The 17,273-nt window shown below is 44.8% G+C and overlaps 1 long non-coding RNA gene across 2 annotated transcripts; it reads right to left on the bottom strand.

Moving 5' to 3' along the window:
* Positions 1-11,180: 11,180 nt before the first annotated feature.
* Positions 11,181-17,270, bottom strand: LOC140613138 (uncharacterized). Of its 2 annotated transcripts, XR_012014271.1 has the most exons (4): positions 17,140-17,270; positions 15,534-16,314; positions 14,477-14,769; positions 11,188-11,624 (listed from the first exon to the last, which is right to left on the bottom strand). It is a non-coding gene; the product is annotated as an uncharacterized lncRNA (long non-coding RNA). The 2 variants fall into 2 exon arrangements; XR_012014270.1 differs by having other exon boundaries at positions 11,181-11,624; positions 15,534-17,266.
* Positions 17,271-17,273: the final 3 nt, after the last annotated feature.

The following is a 17,273-nucleotide window of genomic DNA, read 5'->3' as shown; positions in this document are numbered from 1 at the left end:
CCATCTGAGCTTTCAGTGAGTTGTAATGTGATCACAGATCACCATCACAAGTATAATAATAATAATGAAAATTCTGAAATATTGCAGGAATTATCAATATGTGACCATAGAGACAAAGTGAGCAAATGCTGTTGGGAAAATGATGCTGACAGATTTGCGTGACGAAGGGTGGCCACAACCCTTCCATTTGTAAAAGACACAGTGTCTGTGAAGCACAATAAAGCAAAGCACCATAAAAAAGGAGCGTGCCTGTGTGTCTACTGCTGTGTAACAAGTAACCCCAAACTTAGCCGCTTAGAGTGACAGGGCTCAGCCGTGGTGCAGGCTCAGGCAATTGCATAAGGTTACAGTCAGGATCTCACCCAGGGCTTCCATCACCCGAAGGCCTGGCCAGGGTGGAAAGATCCGCTTTTAGTATGACTCACATGGCTGTTGCCTGGAAGCCTTGGTTCCTTGCCACACGGACTTTTTCCAACACGGCAGGGGGCTTTCCCCACAGTGAGTGACCCAGGAGAGAGCAGGAGCAAGGCAGAAACCACACTTTTTTTTCTTAAAGAGACCTTTTTGAGATATTATTCATTTACCATACAATCCACCCCCTTCACAGCCTGCAGTTCAGCATTTCAGTATATTCAGAGGTTTGTGCAACCACCACTATTATCTAGTTCTAGAAGTTTTCAGTACTCCAAATAGAATGCAACGACTCCCCATTCCCTCCTCTTCCCAACTCCCTGGCTACCACGTTCCATCTCTGTAACCTTGCCTACCCTGGACACTTTGTATAAATGGGATCATATAATATGTGTGGCCTTTCGTGTCTGGCCTCTTTCACTTAGCTTAATGTTTTCAAGGGTCATCCCTGCTATAGCATTTATCAGTATTCTTTTTCTCTCTTTTGGTTTTATATGCCTCTTTATAAAAAACCCCCCAAAACATCCCAAACCCCACAATGTGCAGGACCCAGAACATGAAAAGGTATTTAAGAAACAGGCCTACTGTTCTCATCCCTTGACATATTTTCTTTGTCAAAATTGGTCAAGGTAAGGGCTGAGCCATCAAGATCAGAGAGGCTGGAGCTGTGCCTGGATTTCCCCCCTCTCCTCCACAGTCTGGTGGCGTGTTCTGGAGACATCCCTCCCTCTGGGTCAGCATCCCATCCTGTGCTTGAAGAATAGTTCTGGTGAAGGATCCATGTCAGAGCAGCGGTTGCTTTGCTCTGGGGAGGGCTCAGATTCCCAGTTCTGTGAGAGTGATGTTGGCTCCTTGTCTGGGAACTCCTCTGACTCCCGGTGAGCAAGGCCTGTGACTCGGTTTCCAGACCGCATCCTGGTTTTGTGGCCCTGGGCTTTCAGAGCCTCACTGGGGCTGGAGGACTTCTGGGGGCAGGGGCAGGAGGGCACATGGCAGTCTTCGCTGTCCAGGGAGGAGCTCGTGTAATGCCACCGACGGCCACAGCAATCCCAGGTCAGAGAGCCACCTTTACATCCATTATTCCAGATCTTTCAGAAGAGTGAGGCCTGGGGACGCCTGGGTGGCTCAGCGGTTGAGCATCTGCCTTCCTCTCAGGTCATGACCCCGGGGTCCTGGGATCGAGTCCCACATTGGGCTCCTGGCAGGGAGCTTGCTTCTCCTTCTGCCTAGATCTCTGCCTCTCTCTGTGTCTCTCATGAATAAATAAAATTAAAAAAAAAAAAGAAAAAAGAAAAATGGGGCCTGAATTTTGGCACTTAACCACTTTGCCACCAAAGGGGTGGATCTTTGATGTGCAGTTCAGCCAGCTTTATGGGCGTGCTCGCCAGCAGAGCCAAGCCATGGCAAGGCCCAGTCTGCTTGGGCAGTACAATAATGGGAGCCTCTTCCCTTGGGTTTTGCAGACCTTTTCCGTCATTTAGCTCTGCCTCCATCAGGATTTTCTTTTCACTGCTGAATAATGTTCATTACAAGCATAACATTTGGTTTATCCACTCATCAAATGAGGGACATTGGCTTGTTTGCACTTTTTGACCAGTATGAATATGCTGCTATGAGCATGCATGGGTGCATGATTCTATGTGGACATTTATTTTCATTTCTCTTGGGTATAGATAGAAGAGGTACCGCTGAGTCATATGGTAACCATAGGTTTAACATTTTGGGGAACTGCCTATCTCCCAGACTGGCTGCATCATTTTCTGTTCCCATCAGCAGTGTCTGAGGTTTCCAATTTTCCCGCATCCTGGCCAATGCTTGTGAACTGTGCTTTTCGGTGTAGCCATCCTAGGGGTGCAAAGCTGTGGTTTGGATTTGCATTTCCCTCTTGACTCGTGATGCTGAACTACTTGTAATGTGTTTATTGGCCATTTCTCTTGAGAAATGTTTATTCAGATTCTTCACCATTTATAAAGTTGAGTTGTTTTTTTTTTTTTAAGATTTTATTTATTTATTCATGAAAGACACACAGAGAGAGGCAGAGACATAGGCAGAGGGAGAAGCAGGCTTCCCACCGGGAGCCATGGGTTGTTCTTTTTATTATTGAGTGGTATGAGTTTTTTTTTTTAACATATGCTGGATATAAGTTCCTTATCAGATATATGAGTTGCAAATATTTTATCCTATCCACATCCTTCATGGCATTGTTTGCAGCAAGAAGACTTTGCACTTTGGTGTAAACCAAGCCACACTGATTTCCAGGGGGCAATACACCATTCTGCTGCCATATTCTACTGGTTAGAATGAGTTAATCCGGCCCACACTCAAGGGAGTAGTGGGGACCACATTCTATCTTTTGAAGGGAGTAGAATCAGAGAACTTTTGGACATGTAAAAATAACACATGTATTAATATTCATTTAAAATGTCATATTTAGTAGCTACCAAATAAGAATCTGCATCCAAGGTAGCTTTCAACTATGGCTTCATCACATAAATACAGTGTGATCTTGGGAAGAGTGCTTGATTCTTGATGCCTCAGTTTCCCTAGCTGTACAAGGAAATGATGATGATGATACCTATTTCTGCTTTACTATCATACGCCTTCCATGCACATGTTCTGCAAAATCATGTGCTAAAATTAAGAGGGCCGATGGGAAAGATAGAGTTGGGGCATACCAAATGAAGCCTATGGGCCTCTGTAATCAGGGTGCTAATGAAAGAGTCCCAATCATGATAAAAACATGAGTGTGGTTCTCTGCAGGGTCTAGCACCTAGAATCACGGTCGTCAGTTCTTGGCAGCCTTTACATTTGGGCTGATGTTTCCTCCTGCAACTTGTGGGTCCTGGAGGGCGTTGTTTCTCATCTTCACGAATGCCCCTTTTGATAAGGAAGAGAATTCTCACACCCTTTTCATTAGCATGTGTGTTTTCTCCAAACGGATCAATAGGGTGGGAAACCAAGTGGTCTGAAGCCTCAACACCAGGCATCACTTGCATTAACGAATGGCACTTTGATATTCCCCACCCCACCTCCCACGTTTTCTCGAAGTCTCTATCTATTGCTAAGTCTCCTCTTTCCCCATGAGAACACCCATCTCTGATGACTTTACAACATTAACGAGCTGGGAAGAATCAGGCGTGGGCTAGTGTGATGTGTTACCAACCCCACTCTCTATTACCAATGGTGCATGAGCTCATTAGTAACAAAGAATCGTGCAAATACATCTCATGGGGTGGCTTGAGGTTTACATTGGATGACATGGGTTCAGCAGTGAGAAGAGCACTGGCGGGGAGAAAGGGCTCAAAGCTAAATTGTTTTGATTGTGTCCATAGTTGTTTAACCGATTCCTTCTGAGCTTTCCCACTCCAGTACAGGAGAACAAGGCACCCCTGGAGAACTTTTTTTTCAGACGACATATTTCTCATTATTAGATAGTTCAGAGTCCTCATTAATTTCTTTCAGGCCTTGGGTCCTGGGGCAGGTTAAATGTAAAACTTTACAAGTATGTGTTCACTTAGAAAGTGTACTCATGTGTATATTGTCTGGCTGTAATGTTTTCCTGCACTCAGTTTTAGGAAAAAGTGTAATGGTAAGACACCTATATGGGCTTTAAGGTACCCCCTGAGTTCTGGGTAGGTGTTTGCCTTCTGTGTGTACACTTTATTTTTAGAATGATAACTTTGAGGCCCTTCAGGAACAATCAGAGCTTCTATCATTTCTTATATTTTCTTGGGGAGGGATGGGCACGATGGGCACTAACTCCCTATTTTACAGGGACATTCTAAACCTTGGAGAGAAACAGACTTGATATTTTGGTTAACCTTTTTTTACGGATAAAATTCAATTAGGGAACACTTGCCTTTAGGATTTTAATTACTCAGGGCACCTGTGTGGCTCAGTGGTTAGGTGTCTGCCTTTGGCTCAGGTCATGGTCCTGGAGTCCTGAGATCAAGTCTCTTATTAGGCTCCCTGCAGGGAGCCTGCTTCTCCCTCTGCCTGTGTCTCTGCCTCTCTCTGTGTCCCTCATGAATAAATAAATAAAATTTAAAAAAAGATTTTAATTAACTCAAGGGGTTACCTCTTTAATAATAAAGCTGTTTTTTTTTTTTTGAAAGGGAGAGAGAGAGGATCTTAAGCACACTCCATGCCCAGAGTGGAGCCTGATGGGAGGCTTGATTTCACAACCCTGAGGTCATGATCTGAGTCGAAATCAAGAGCCAGACGCTTAACTGGCTGAGCCATCCAGGTGCCCCCAAACTGTATTTGTTAGATTTTAAACTATTATTTCTGCCTCATAAAAGGCAATTCATTGACAATTTGCAAAAGCTACTATATCATAGACACTACAAATTCTCTTGAGCCTCCCTCCTTTGAGTTCTTTCGGTAATAACAACCATGACAATAAAAACAAAGGTTGCTCTACCATTTATGGTGAGCCATGCCCTGTGACTCACCAAATAAATGGCAATGCTAAATTGTCTTTTATTTATTTATTTATTTTTAAATTTTTATTATTATTATTTTTTATTGGAGTTCAATTTGCCAACATATAGCATAACACCCAGTGGTCATCCTGCCAAGTGCCCCCGTCAGTGCCTGTCACCCAGGCACCCCAACCCCCCGCCAACCTCCCTTTCCACTACCCCTTGTTCGTTTCCCAGTTAGGTGTCTCTCATGTATTGTCACCCTCGATGATATTTTCACTCATTTTCTCTCCATTCCCCTTTATTCCCATTCACTATTTTTTTATATTCCCCAAATGAGTGAGACCATATAATGTTTGTCCTTCTCCGAATGACTTATTTCACTCAGCATAATACCCTCCAGTTCCATCCATGTCGAAGCAAATGGTGGGTATTTGTCATTTCTAATGGCTGAGTAATATTCCATTGTATACATAAACCACATCTTCTTTATCCATTCATCTTTCGATGGACACCGAGGCTCCTTCCACAGTTTGGCTATTGAGGACATTGCTGCTATAATCATTGGGGTGCAGGTGTCCCAGCGTTTCACTGCATCTGTATCTTTGGGGTAAATCCCCAGCAGTGCAATTGCTGGGTCGTAGGGCAGATCTATTTTTTATCTCTTTGAGGAACCTCCACACAGTTTTCCAGAGTGGCTGCACCAGTTCACATTCCCACCAACAGTGCAGGAGGGTTCCCCTTTCTCCACATCCTCTCCAACATTGTCTTGTTAATTTTCCCCATTCTCACCGGTGTGAGGTGGTATCTCATTGTGGTTTTGATTTGTATTTCCCTGATGGCCAGTGATGCGGAGCATTTCCTCATGTGCTTGTTGGCCATGTCTATGTCTTCCTCTGTGAGATTTCTGTTCATGTCTTTTGACCATTTCATGATTGGATTGTTTGTTTCTTTGCTGTTGAGTTTAATAAGTTCTTTATAGATCTTGGAAACTAGCCCTTTATCTGATATGTCATTTGCAAATATCTTCCCCCATTCTGTAGGTTCTTTTAGTTTTGTGGACTGTTTCTTTTGCTTGCAGAAGCTTTTTATCTTAAGTCCCAATAATTCATTTTTGCTTTTGTTTCCCTTGCCTTCATGGATGTATCTCTCTCTTTTAGTTTTGTGGACTGTTTCTTTTGCTTGCAGAAGCTTTTTATCTTAAGTCCCAATAATTCATTTTTGCTTTTGTTTCCCTTGCCTTCATGGATGTATCTCTCTCTTTTTTTTAAAAAAGATTTTATTATTCATGAGAGACAGAGAGAGAGAGAGAGAGAGGCAGAGACACAGGCAGAGGGCTCCCCATGCAGGGAGTCCGATGTGGGACTTGATCCTAGGACTCCAGGATCATGCCCTGGGTCAAAGGCAGGCGCTAAACCACTGAGCCACCCAGGGATCCCCTTGCAAGATGGATGTATCTTGCAAGAAGTTGCTGTGGCCAAGGTCAAAAAGGGTGTTGCCTGTGTTCTCCTCTAGGATTTTGATGGAATCTTGTCTCACATTTAGATCTTTCATCCATTTTGAGTGAAACAGAGTGGTCTAGTTTCATTCTTCTGCACGTGGCTGTCCATTTTCCCAGCACCATTTATTGAAGAGACTGTCTTTTTTCCAGTGGATAGTCTTTCCTGTTTTGTTGAATATTAGTTGACCATAGAGTTGAGGGCCCATTTCTGGATTCTGGATTCTGTTCCTTTGATCTATGTGTCTGTTTTTGTGCCAGTACCACACTGTCTTGATGACCACAGCTTTGTAGTACAACCTGAAATCCAGCATTGTGATGCCCCTGGCTCTGGTTTTCTTTTTTAATATTCCCCTGGCTATTCAGGGTCTTTTCTGATTCCACACAAATCTTAAAATGATTTGTTCTCACTCTCTGAAAAAAGTCCATGGTATTTTGATAGGGATTGCATTAAATGTGTAAATTGCCCTGGGTAGCATTGACATTTTCACAATATTAATTCTTCCAACCCATGAGCATGGAATATTTTTCCATCTCTTTGTGTCTTCCTCAATTTCTTTCAGAAGTGTTCTGTAGTTTTTAGGGTATAGATCCTTTAACTCTTTGGTTAGGTTTATTCCTAGGTATCTTATGCTTTTGGGTGCAATTGTAAATGGGATTGACTCCTTAATTTCTCTTTCTTCAGTCTCATTGTTAATGTAGAGAAATGCCACTGATTTCTGGGCATTGATTTTGTATCCTGCCACACTGCCGAATTGCTATAGGAGTTCCAGCAATCTTGGGGTGGAGGCTTTTGGGTTTTCTATATACAGTATCAAGTCATTTGTGAAGAGGGAGAGTTTGACTTCTTTGCCAATTTGAATGCCTTTTATTTCTTTTTGTTGTCTGCTGAGGTTAGGACTTCTAGTACTATGTTGAATGGCAGTGGTGAGAGTGGACATCCCTGTCGTGTTCCTGATTTTAGGGGAAAGGCTCCCAGTGTTTCCCCATTGAGAATGATATTTGCCGTGGACTTTTCATAGATGGCTTTTAAGATGTTGAGGAATGTTCCCTCTATCCCTACACTCTGAAGAGTTTTGATCAGGAATGGATGCTGTATTTTGTCAAATGCTTTCTCTACATCTATTGAGAGGATCCTATGGTTCTTGTTTTTTCTCTTGTTGATATGATCTATCACACTGATTGTTTTACGAGTGTTGAACCAGCCTTGCATCCCAGGGATAAATCCCACTTGGTCATGGTGAATAATCTTCTTAATGTACTATTGGATCCTATTGGCTAGTATCTTGTTGAGAATTTTTGCGTCTGTGTTCATCAGGGATATTGGTCTGTAATTCTCCTTTTTGGTGGGGTCTTTGTCTGGTTTTGGAATTAAGGTGATGCTGGCCTCATAAAATGAGTTTGGAAGTACTCTATCTCTTTCTATCTTTCCAAACAGCTTTAGTAGAATAGGTATTGTTTCTTCCTTAAATGTTTGATAGAATTCCCCAGGGAAGCCATCTGGCCTTAGAGTTTTGTGTCTTGGGAGGTTTTTGATGACTGCTTCAATTTCCTCCCTGGTTATCAGCCTGTTCAGGTTTTCTATTTCTTCCTGTTCCAGTTTTGGTAGTTTGTGGTTTTCCAGAAATGTGTCCATTTCTTCTAGATTGTCTAATTTATTGGCGTATAGCTGCTCATAACAAGTTTTTAAAATTGTTTGTATTTCCTTGGTATTGGTGGTGATCCCTCCTTTTTCATTCATGGTTTTATTAATTGCTAACATTGTCTTTTAATCTGAATATTACCTACCTATGTGAACTGTGTTCATCAGACTTTTGTGCAGTTAGCATTTTTTTTTAGATTTAATTTATTTATTCATGAGAGACACAGAGAGAGAGGCAGAGAGAAGCAGGCTCCGTGCGGGGGGCCTGATGTGGGACTTGATCCCAGGACCCCAGGATCACACCCTGGGCTGAAGGCAGATGCTCAACCACTGAGCCACCCAGGTGCCCATGTAGTTAGCACTTTTACTTTTCATTTTATTGGCTTAAGAGCGATTAGAGAAGTTAACACCAGGTGTCGCTAAAGGACTGAACTTGGAAATAGTTCCTGCTTTTACTTAGGACTGAGACCTGGGCGATGCTCTTTATTTAACCGGTGGGTTAAAGGAAAGGAAGGGCAACGATTGCCCTTACCATGCCCTGTTACCAGCTAATGCGAAGGATTGACCACATCAAATTGTCTAGGTCCTTTCCCTGGAGAGTTGGCGCTCCCTAAGGCTACTGAGCACACAGTGGCTTTCCTGAGGTCTCAAGTGGCAAAAAAAATATTCACAGGTTTTCCAAAGGAAAATGAAAACAAATCTCACATGAAATTGCTTTTTGGAGTGCGTTCACTCCTGCTCTCACCATTGTAGCTACCTAGGAACGTAGATTGGACGAGGGTAGCGAGAGGAGAAGATAAGGTCCCCCTGAAACTCCTTCCCCCAGGAGTAGCCTGAGCAAAACCAGTTTCATCCCTCTGCACCCACACACTGTAGGGCACCTGGGATTGCAATTCCCACCAGCTCAAGCTCAGGCTTTATTACTTAATGCAACCCCCCTCCCCTTTCCTTGAAGTCTCCAGCGTGCTCATAGGTGTTTCTCTCTAGGGCTGTTACAAGGAAAATAAAATCTTGAAACAGAGATGGTAGGTTTAAAAATGAGAATAAACTTCCTGGGGGCCTCCGAGGGTCCGGGAAGGAGAAGAGCAAGTGGTTAAAAAGATGCAGGAGCCAGGAGATGCAGGAGCCTGCCACACGGAGGCCACCAGGTTAAAGAACGACAGATCCCCCTGGAAGGACTCAGGCATACAGAAGGCACTCCTGGGAGGTAACTGGTGGGCGGTTCTACGGAGGGGACTTTCCGGGGCGGGATGGGCAAGGAGGGAAATCTGAAATGTCCGCCGTCAGCTCTCTCTTTTCTGAAGTCAAGTTCCCAGAAAGAGCTGGCCCAGAGGGAAGCATCGTGCTGATTGCTTGATTTACACGAATCCTTATAGGGTGGTTATGGGCACTTCTCTAGAGGAAACTGCACATCACCAGGGGACATTTAAAAAGTTTTTTAAAAAAAATATTTTACTTACATTCAATTTGCCAACGTCTAGTATAACACCCAGTGCTCATCCCATCAAGTGCCCCCCTTTAGTGCCCATCACCCAGTCATCCCATCCTTTCACCCACCTCCCCTTCTGCAACCCTTTGTTTGTTTCCCAGAGTTAGGAGTCTCTCATGGTTTGTCTCCCTCTCTAGTTTTCTCCACTCAGTTTCCCCCCTTCCCTTATGGTCCATTTCACTATTTTTTATATTTCTTATATGAGTGAAACCACATGATAATTGTCTTTCTCCAACTGACTTACTTCAATCAGCATAATACCCTCCAGTTCCATCCACATAGAAGCAAATGGTGGGTATTCCTCCTTCCTGATGGCTGAGTAATATCCCACTGTATACATAGACCACATCTTCTTTATCCATCCATCTGTTGAAGGACATCGTGGCTCCTTCCACAGTTTGGCTGTTGTGGACATTGCTGCTGTGAACATTGGGGTGCAGGTGTCCTGGCGTTTCACTACATCAGTATCTTTGGGGTAAATACACCAAGGGACATTTTTGATTTAACTTTTGGACCAAGTAATTCACCCTCTGTCCGTGGTTCACCATCTTGTCTAACCTGATCATTCCTGGGTCCACATCGCGTGTGCATTTGCTGTCATCTCCTGTGCAGCTCCCCTCTCACTGTCAGAAGGGAGGCTCAGCACAGAACCTCCCCAGTGGGGTGAACCCTACTTACAGTAGCACCAGGAACTGGGATGCTGACCTGAAATGGTTTATTCCTCTCTCCCCACTCTCTTTCCTCCTTGTTTCAAGGTCCCCTGTGAGACAAGGGAGAGGAGAAGGTGGTGGGGAGAGAGTACCCACTGCGCATCTTCAACCTAGTTTTTTTTTTAATTATTTAAATTCAATTAGCCATCTTGCAGGGCATCATTAGTTTCAGATGTAGTGTTCAATAATGTGCAAATATAACATTTTCAACATAGTTTCAATCTTTTTGCTTCGTGTCACCTGGACGGCAGGTCATTCCTTGGCCAACAAAGGACAATGTTTTCTCCTGGGTCTTCTGTGCTTGTTTAGTTTATCTCAACATTCTACTTTGGAACTGCAATGTAGGGCTTTGGCGGCTGATGGAAAGTCATTCAGGGGCCCCTGGGTGGCTCAGTGGTTGAGCATCTTCAACCCAGGGCATGATCCTGGGGTTCTGGGATCAAGTCCCACACTAGGCTCCCTGCATGGAGCCTGCTTCTCCCTCTGCCTGTGTCTCTGCCTGTCTCTCTGTGTCTCTTATGAGTAAATACATAAAATCTTAAAAAAAAAGAAAGTCATTCAGCCTCTGGAAGCAGGAGGACCAGAGGAGGCATGTTGTTAACTTTTTCAAGAGTTGGTTCTAAGGTTAGAAATGAGATTAAAAGGGGCACCTGGGTGACTCAGCCAGTTCAGTCTCTGCCTTCGGCTCGGGTCATGATCCTGGGGTCTTAAGATCGAGCCTCGTGTCAGGGGTCCCTGCCCAGTTGAGGACTCTGCTTCTCCCTCTGCCTCTGCCTGCTGCTCCCTTGCTGTGCTCCCTCTCTCTCTCTCTCTGTGTGTGTGTGTCAAATAAAAAATTTATTTAAAAAATAATTTTTTAAAAAAGAAATGAGATTAAAATAAACTTCTCTTCCTAAAGACAGTCAATGATTCTACAAGAAAACAGATATTACTCCACACTATGGTATCTCTCTTTTAAGGCCTCAAAAGGATTCTATAAATATGTGCTCATGTGGGTGGAAGTGTAAGATAGTTCCCCCCTCCCCCCCAGTTTCATTGACAGGTGATGTTGTATAAGCTTAAGATGTACAACATAATGATTTGATAGATGCATGGATTGCAAAATGACCACCGCACTAAGTTTGATTAATACAATGAGGTTTAAGATGCAAAAATCGTTTAGGCAAATGAAGGCAGTATTTGGAAACCAGAGTACAATTCTCGGCATGGATGATTTGCTGTGGTGTAATCTCTGCAGGGCCAAATGAGTGTAACCCAAGGGAGGTATCCCCTTCCCTCATCTGTACCAGGAAAGACAGGTCACTCCCTCTGACACCCCTGTCCTCAGATCTTGCCTTTCCAAACCGACAGGAAGATGATCCACTCTCTGGCTTGTGTTAGCCCGACTCGCTGGGGCTGGTGGTGTTTCGTGCTTCTGTTCCCCGCAGCAGAGTCCCTGTTTCTCCGGGTCCTACAGGGAGGACAAACAGTAGGACCGGGGAGCCTGAACCTATAGAGGACTGTCCTTTCCTAACTGTCCTGACAATAGGCAAAGCCACCTCTCTCTTGGTGGCCGTGCTACCTCAGGCTGTTATTTTGAGTGAGTCCTTTCACTCTTTTGCACAATGGCTTCTGTTGACACAACTTACTATCTGGTGATTACAAAGAGACACCATTATATTGGGCAGTGGGGCAGAAAAAGTGTGGGGGGTGTGTTATCCAAGGTGGTTAGGACCAGGGGCATCAGCCTCCGTTGTGTCCACTCAGAATCCACCAGAGCAGAGGCCTCTGCTGCTCTCAATGGACAGTACCGGCAGCACCAGGCACTTAGGATTAGAAGGTATTTAGAAACCACTTAACAAAAGGGGCATTTTGATAGTTCATATGTATCATCCAGGTTTGTTAATAACTGCAAAGTTTTAAGCAAAATGTGCTATGAAAAACATCTCCACGTTCAAGCTCCTCCGTGTGGCTGCATGGGTATGCATGCGCGTGTGCAAGCTGGTGCTTGGTGCTCACTTACTGTCATGCTGTTTGTATTTTAATGAATGTATTTGTCATGGCAGGGGGTTTATGTACAGATGCATTTTTCCTTCCATCACTGGAAGCTTTTAAGGAGTCAGAAAATTTGAACTAGGGATAATGTTTTATGTAGTTCCTTAGTGCATTTGTTGAGCACATAGTCAAAGGAGTTCATTGAAATAAACACTGCAGTTGAATTTTTAACAATGGCTACATAAATATGGGGCCATCTATAACCTTTATGCCCATGGGAGCCAGGAAAATGATCTGTATAATTAACCCCTTGATTGATCTGGTCCTTCAGCTGTCAGGGTGGAGAGTCTGATTTCTGCATTGAATGAGATTTACCCGAGAAGCTCAAGGTAGCTGGATATTTTTGCAGAGGGAAGTTTCTTTTGGAGGGCTAAATGGCCATTCGTTTGACAAAATCCTTAAGTTAATCTGTCTCCTTAAGTGTCTCAATTTAGGCCGAAGAATTGGGAGGCATGGAGAAGTCATCTGGGATCTCAGATTGGTGACTCTGATTCAGTGGTGTGGCAAGTAGAGTTCTGGGATGGAACACGACGTCCCACCCCATGTGTCATCCCCTTCCCTCGAGTGTGGGCAGGACATATGAATATGGTGGGTTGTCACTCCCTCAACGAGCTTAGGTATGTGGCAAAGGTGATGAGATACTCATCATGATAATGTAACATCTATGGCTTTGTTCCAGCAGACTGGAGAGATTCAAATCTAGAGAGATCTCCTGCTGCTGCCTTGAGGAAGCAAACTGCCGTGGTGTGGAAGAGGCTGCCTGGCAGGGAACAGTGGAGTCTCTAGAAGCTGGACTGGACCCGAGCCAGGAAGTGAATTATTTTTCCAACAACCAGTGACCCTGGAAGAGGACTCTACCTTCAGATGAGATCACAGTCTCTGGTAGTGCCTTGATTTTAGCCTGGTGAGACTCTGAATGGGACACCCAGCTCACCAGTCCCTACCTCCTGATCCATGAAAACTGTGAGATAACACACGTGTGTTGTTTTAAACTGCTTACTTTGTGGTAATTTGTTATGCAGACAGAGAAAACTAAAGAAATAGGTCTAGGTGGGCTGCAGCTGAGAATTTGCATCTGTAACATGTTTTCAGGTGATACTCAGGCTGCTGGTCCAGGAGCTGCCCTTTGAGAACTACTATTAGACTTCAGCTTTTTCTGGCAGTGGATTTTCTTCATGGTGTAATGAATAGACACCCATTGACCCTCTGGAATATAACCAAGGTAAGCCAGAAGGGATTCAACAGTGTGTTTTAAGCCACAAATACATATAAGCAATATGGTTCAGGCCTTTAAAAAATAATTCAAATGTGGCCAACCACAATAAATACAAAATACAATGTTAGAAAAGCCATTCAGGTCAGGGCTTAGACATAATGTAAAGCGAGGCATGATGTTGGCGTGCAAAATGCACACATTGCTATTAGTCCACACCTATGTGGCAAGAGAGACTTAGCTATTAACTCCTATTTCTCCCTTTGAGAATCATGCCCCATCTATACTACTTCTGAACAAACTTCAAGCTCTGACTATACCTCAATTAAAAAGTGGAGATTTTTAAAAAATATTTTATTTATTTACTTATTTGTGAGAAAGAGAGGGTGAGTGTATGAGAGAGAAGGAGAAGGGGGAGAGGAAGAGGGAGAAGCAGGCTCCCTGCTGAGCAGGGAGTCCGATGCAGGGCTTGATCCTGGGACTCTGGGATCATGACCTGAGCCAAAGGCAGGTGCTTAACTGACTGAGCCACCGCCACCCAGGTGGCTTAAAAATCTTAAAAAAAAAATTTTTTTTTCTTTTTAAGGAGAGAGAGAGAGTGCATGTGTGCGTGACCACGGAGAGGGGAGGGAGGAGCAGGGGGAGAAAGAGAGAATCTTAAGCAGGCCCCACGCCCAGTGTGGAACCCAATCTGGGGTTAAATCTCACGGCCCTGAGATCATGATCTGAGCTGAAATCAAGTCAGGTGCTTCACTGACTGAGCCACCCAAGCGCCCCTAAAAAGGAAGTGAAGATTTATAACATCACACGAGCTTTCCAATTCCCACCACTATGGAGAGTCTGAAGGATGGGGGGCACACTTTTGTAATTCTCGAAAATACGGGCCAAGTGTCTGGCCTAACTGGGTACGTGTGGCTAACTGGGGGGGCCCTTTGCCCGCAGGTAGATGGATTCGGGGTCTCCACCTCTGCACATCAGCTGTCTTCAGTTGCCTCCCAGCCCCTGGGTGACCGACTTTTCTGCCCCTGCCCACCCCTGACTCTCTCCCGTCTTGCCTTGGTTTTGTTGAGCAGTTTCTGAAGTTAAGAATGTTGAGCTCCATTGGGGTTTTCCTGGTAGAAACCAGCTAGAGCCTCGCTTAATCCTGAGGCCGTTTGCTTCTCATCTGCCAGGCCATCTCGGTGCCGCCTGGTACAACGCAAGCTCACTGCTGTGACTCCATTAGCTGAACCATCTGCGTTGTTGTTGTTGTTTTATTGAATTCTGTACCGATCACCCAAACGTGAAGGCTCTGCTCTCTCCAGGCCTCCCCGTAGCATGAGGTGTTGGAATAGCCATGCCGCCAGGCCTGCAGGGAAATGTTCAAGACTCGATTTTGAAACTGTTTTGAATGTCGCCTGGTGTCATGACCGTCCTGGCCAGGTATCTCAGAGGTAGGGGTGTGAACATGGGTGTGAGAGTACATGTGTGTGAGAGTGTGTATGTGAGCATGAGTGTGCAAGCCTGAGCAACTGTGAGTGTGAACATGAGCAAGTGTGTGTGAGTAGGTGGGTAAGTGAATGTGAGCGTGAGTGGGGATGTGTATGAGGGTGAGCACACATGAGTGTGAGCATGAGTGAATGTGGGTGTGAGAGTACATGTGTGTGAGTGTGTATGTGAGCATGCATGTGCAAGCATGAGCAAGCATGAACAACTGTGAGTGTGAGCATGAGCAAGTGTGTGTGTAAGTAGGTGGATAAGTGAATGTGAGCATGAGCAAGCATGTGTATGAGGGTGAACACATGTAAGTGTGAGCGTGAGTGAGCATGCATTCGTGTGTGAGTATGAACACAATGTGTGTGAATGTCAGCATGAGTATGTGTGTGCATATGAGTGTGAGTATAAGCACGAGAGGACGTTGTGCACCTGCGTGTGTGCGTGTGTGGCGGGCGGGCCGGGGGCTGCAAGGGGCAGGAGGGAACAGCCATCTCGAGTGTTCGAGAGAAGGTCTGCGCAGCATCGTGGAGGTGGCGATTCTCCTGGGACATACACCTGCTGTCCAGACCCACGGGCAGTTACCTAACTCAAATATTTTGTTCAGCCCTCTTGAAATGGTAACTTTATTTTTATAACCTTTTTTTTTTCTTTTTGGAGATTCCCGAGTCTTTTCTGCAGCTCAAACACCAGCCAGAAGGTGAGAGTCTCCAGGCCTTTTGCCCCACTGTGTCCCCCTCTACTCGACTCTGTGTTACTAAGAAATGACTTTACATGCATCACCAGCCCTTGCGGGGCCACATGGCCTTGGTCCTCGGAGTTAGGCTCCTAATTTAATTTTTTTTCTGGGTAAGATAAGAAGTAGAAAAAAGAAACATTTCATATTTTCCTTCCGTTTTAACTTGCATTGTCTTCCCCCATTAGTAAAGCTTTAGAGACAAATAAAAACGTGTGTTTGGAACAACTCGTTTCCCGGGGGCTGGGGAATCACATACAAACTTGTGAAATGTGCGTGCTTCTCATGTGAAGACCCAGCAAGGTGACTGGAGTGCTTGTGATGGCCTCTGTTTTGTAGAGTAGGAAATGGGGGTGCAGAGGGGAGGTCGGCTTCCCGTTTGTGATGAGGACTCTGGTCTACACTGCCAGTCTGCACATGTGCAGCCTCTTTAGGCAAGATTATCACCCAAATGGAAATACAGATGAAAGACTTTGCTTGGTATTTATGGCTTAAGAAATCTCAAGCTCGGGAGGCTGAATTCCATTTCTATTCTGGAGCAGTTACAGGTCCTTGATAAACCCGCTGTCTGAGGGGCGCCTGGGTGGCTCAGCTGGTTGAGCGTTGGACTCTTCAGATCAGTCAGGTCTGGATCTCAGGGTCATGAGTTCAAGCCCACGTTGGGCTTCACGCTGGGCATGGAGCCTACTTAAAAAAAAAAAAAGTCATGCTGGTTGACAGTGAAATTTCTCTAGAAAGTCCATATTCAGGTTTTAAAAAATTGTGTCCTAACAGGTTTATTTGTTTAACAATAGTGACTTGAAGGCTAATAGTGTGAGATCCACCGACGGTGATTAGTAGAGATTGTAAACTCTACTGAGAAGTTTTGGGTTCTGGTAAGTCCACCTCTCTCATGCACCTGTTCTCTGTAGGAGTAACTTCTCTGATGATGGCTCCTTACCCTCACCTCTTCAGGTTTGTCCAACTGTTGCCACGGAAGTCAGTTATCAGGTGGCCAAGGATGATAGGATATCTGAAGAGTTGGTTGGCTTTGGGCATGGATCTGAAGTTTGGGGTGTTTGAGTCTATTTGTTAATTGATCTCATAAATGACCCATTTATCCGTGGGCATACCCTACTTTTTACCCTTAAGCCTGCTGTTACATGATCTTGGAACATTGACCCAAGAACAGCTTTGAGAGCTTCCCTTTGAGGACGCTGCCACTGGTGTGGCTGGGATTCCGCCCAGAGACACACACGAGCTAGCACATGTCAGCTCCTTCGGAATGAGTGGTGTGAGTCAGCTCAGTGATTCCTAGGTGGTTCTGGATGTGGTCCAGCCTGGGCGAGCCAGCTGGGAACTGATGAGAGAGAAGTGCTTGGTACCCAGGAAGAGCTGCAGTAGGGATGGCAATTTAGCTCAGCAAGACCAGCGTGGGCTTTTCGCTCAGAGCCTGTGATGTTGCTGACGATGCCATTGAGACTGTGTTGGGGAGACCATGGAAGAGGGCCAGTATCTCACGGTACTCACCACAGGGCAAAATTTCCTCAGCTGTGTTATGCCAAACATTAGGGTTTGTCAAGATGTCAAGATTTTTCGAAGATCAAGCAAGTGTGGCAAACACTCCATAGGACATTCTCATTATGACAGTCATAATGCACATT

Source organism: Canis lupus, chromosome 21 (assembly GCF_048164855.1).
Source record: "Canis lupus baileyi chromosome 21, mCanLup2.hap1, whole genome shotgun sequence".
Taxonomy (NCBI): domain Eukaryota; kingdom Metazoa; phylum Chordata; class Mammalia; order Carnivora; family Canidae; genus Canis; species Canis lupus.
This window is presented reverse-complemented; position numbering and strand designations above follow the sequence as displayed.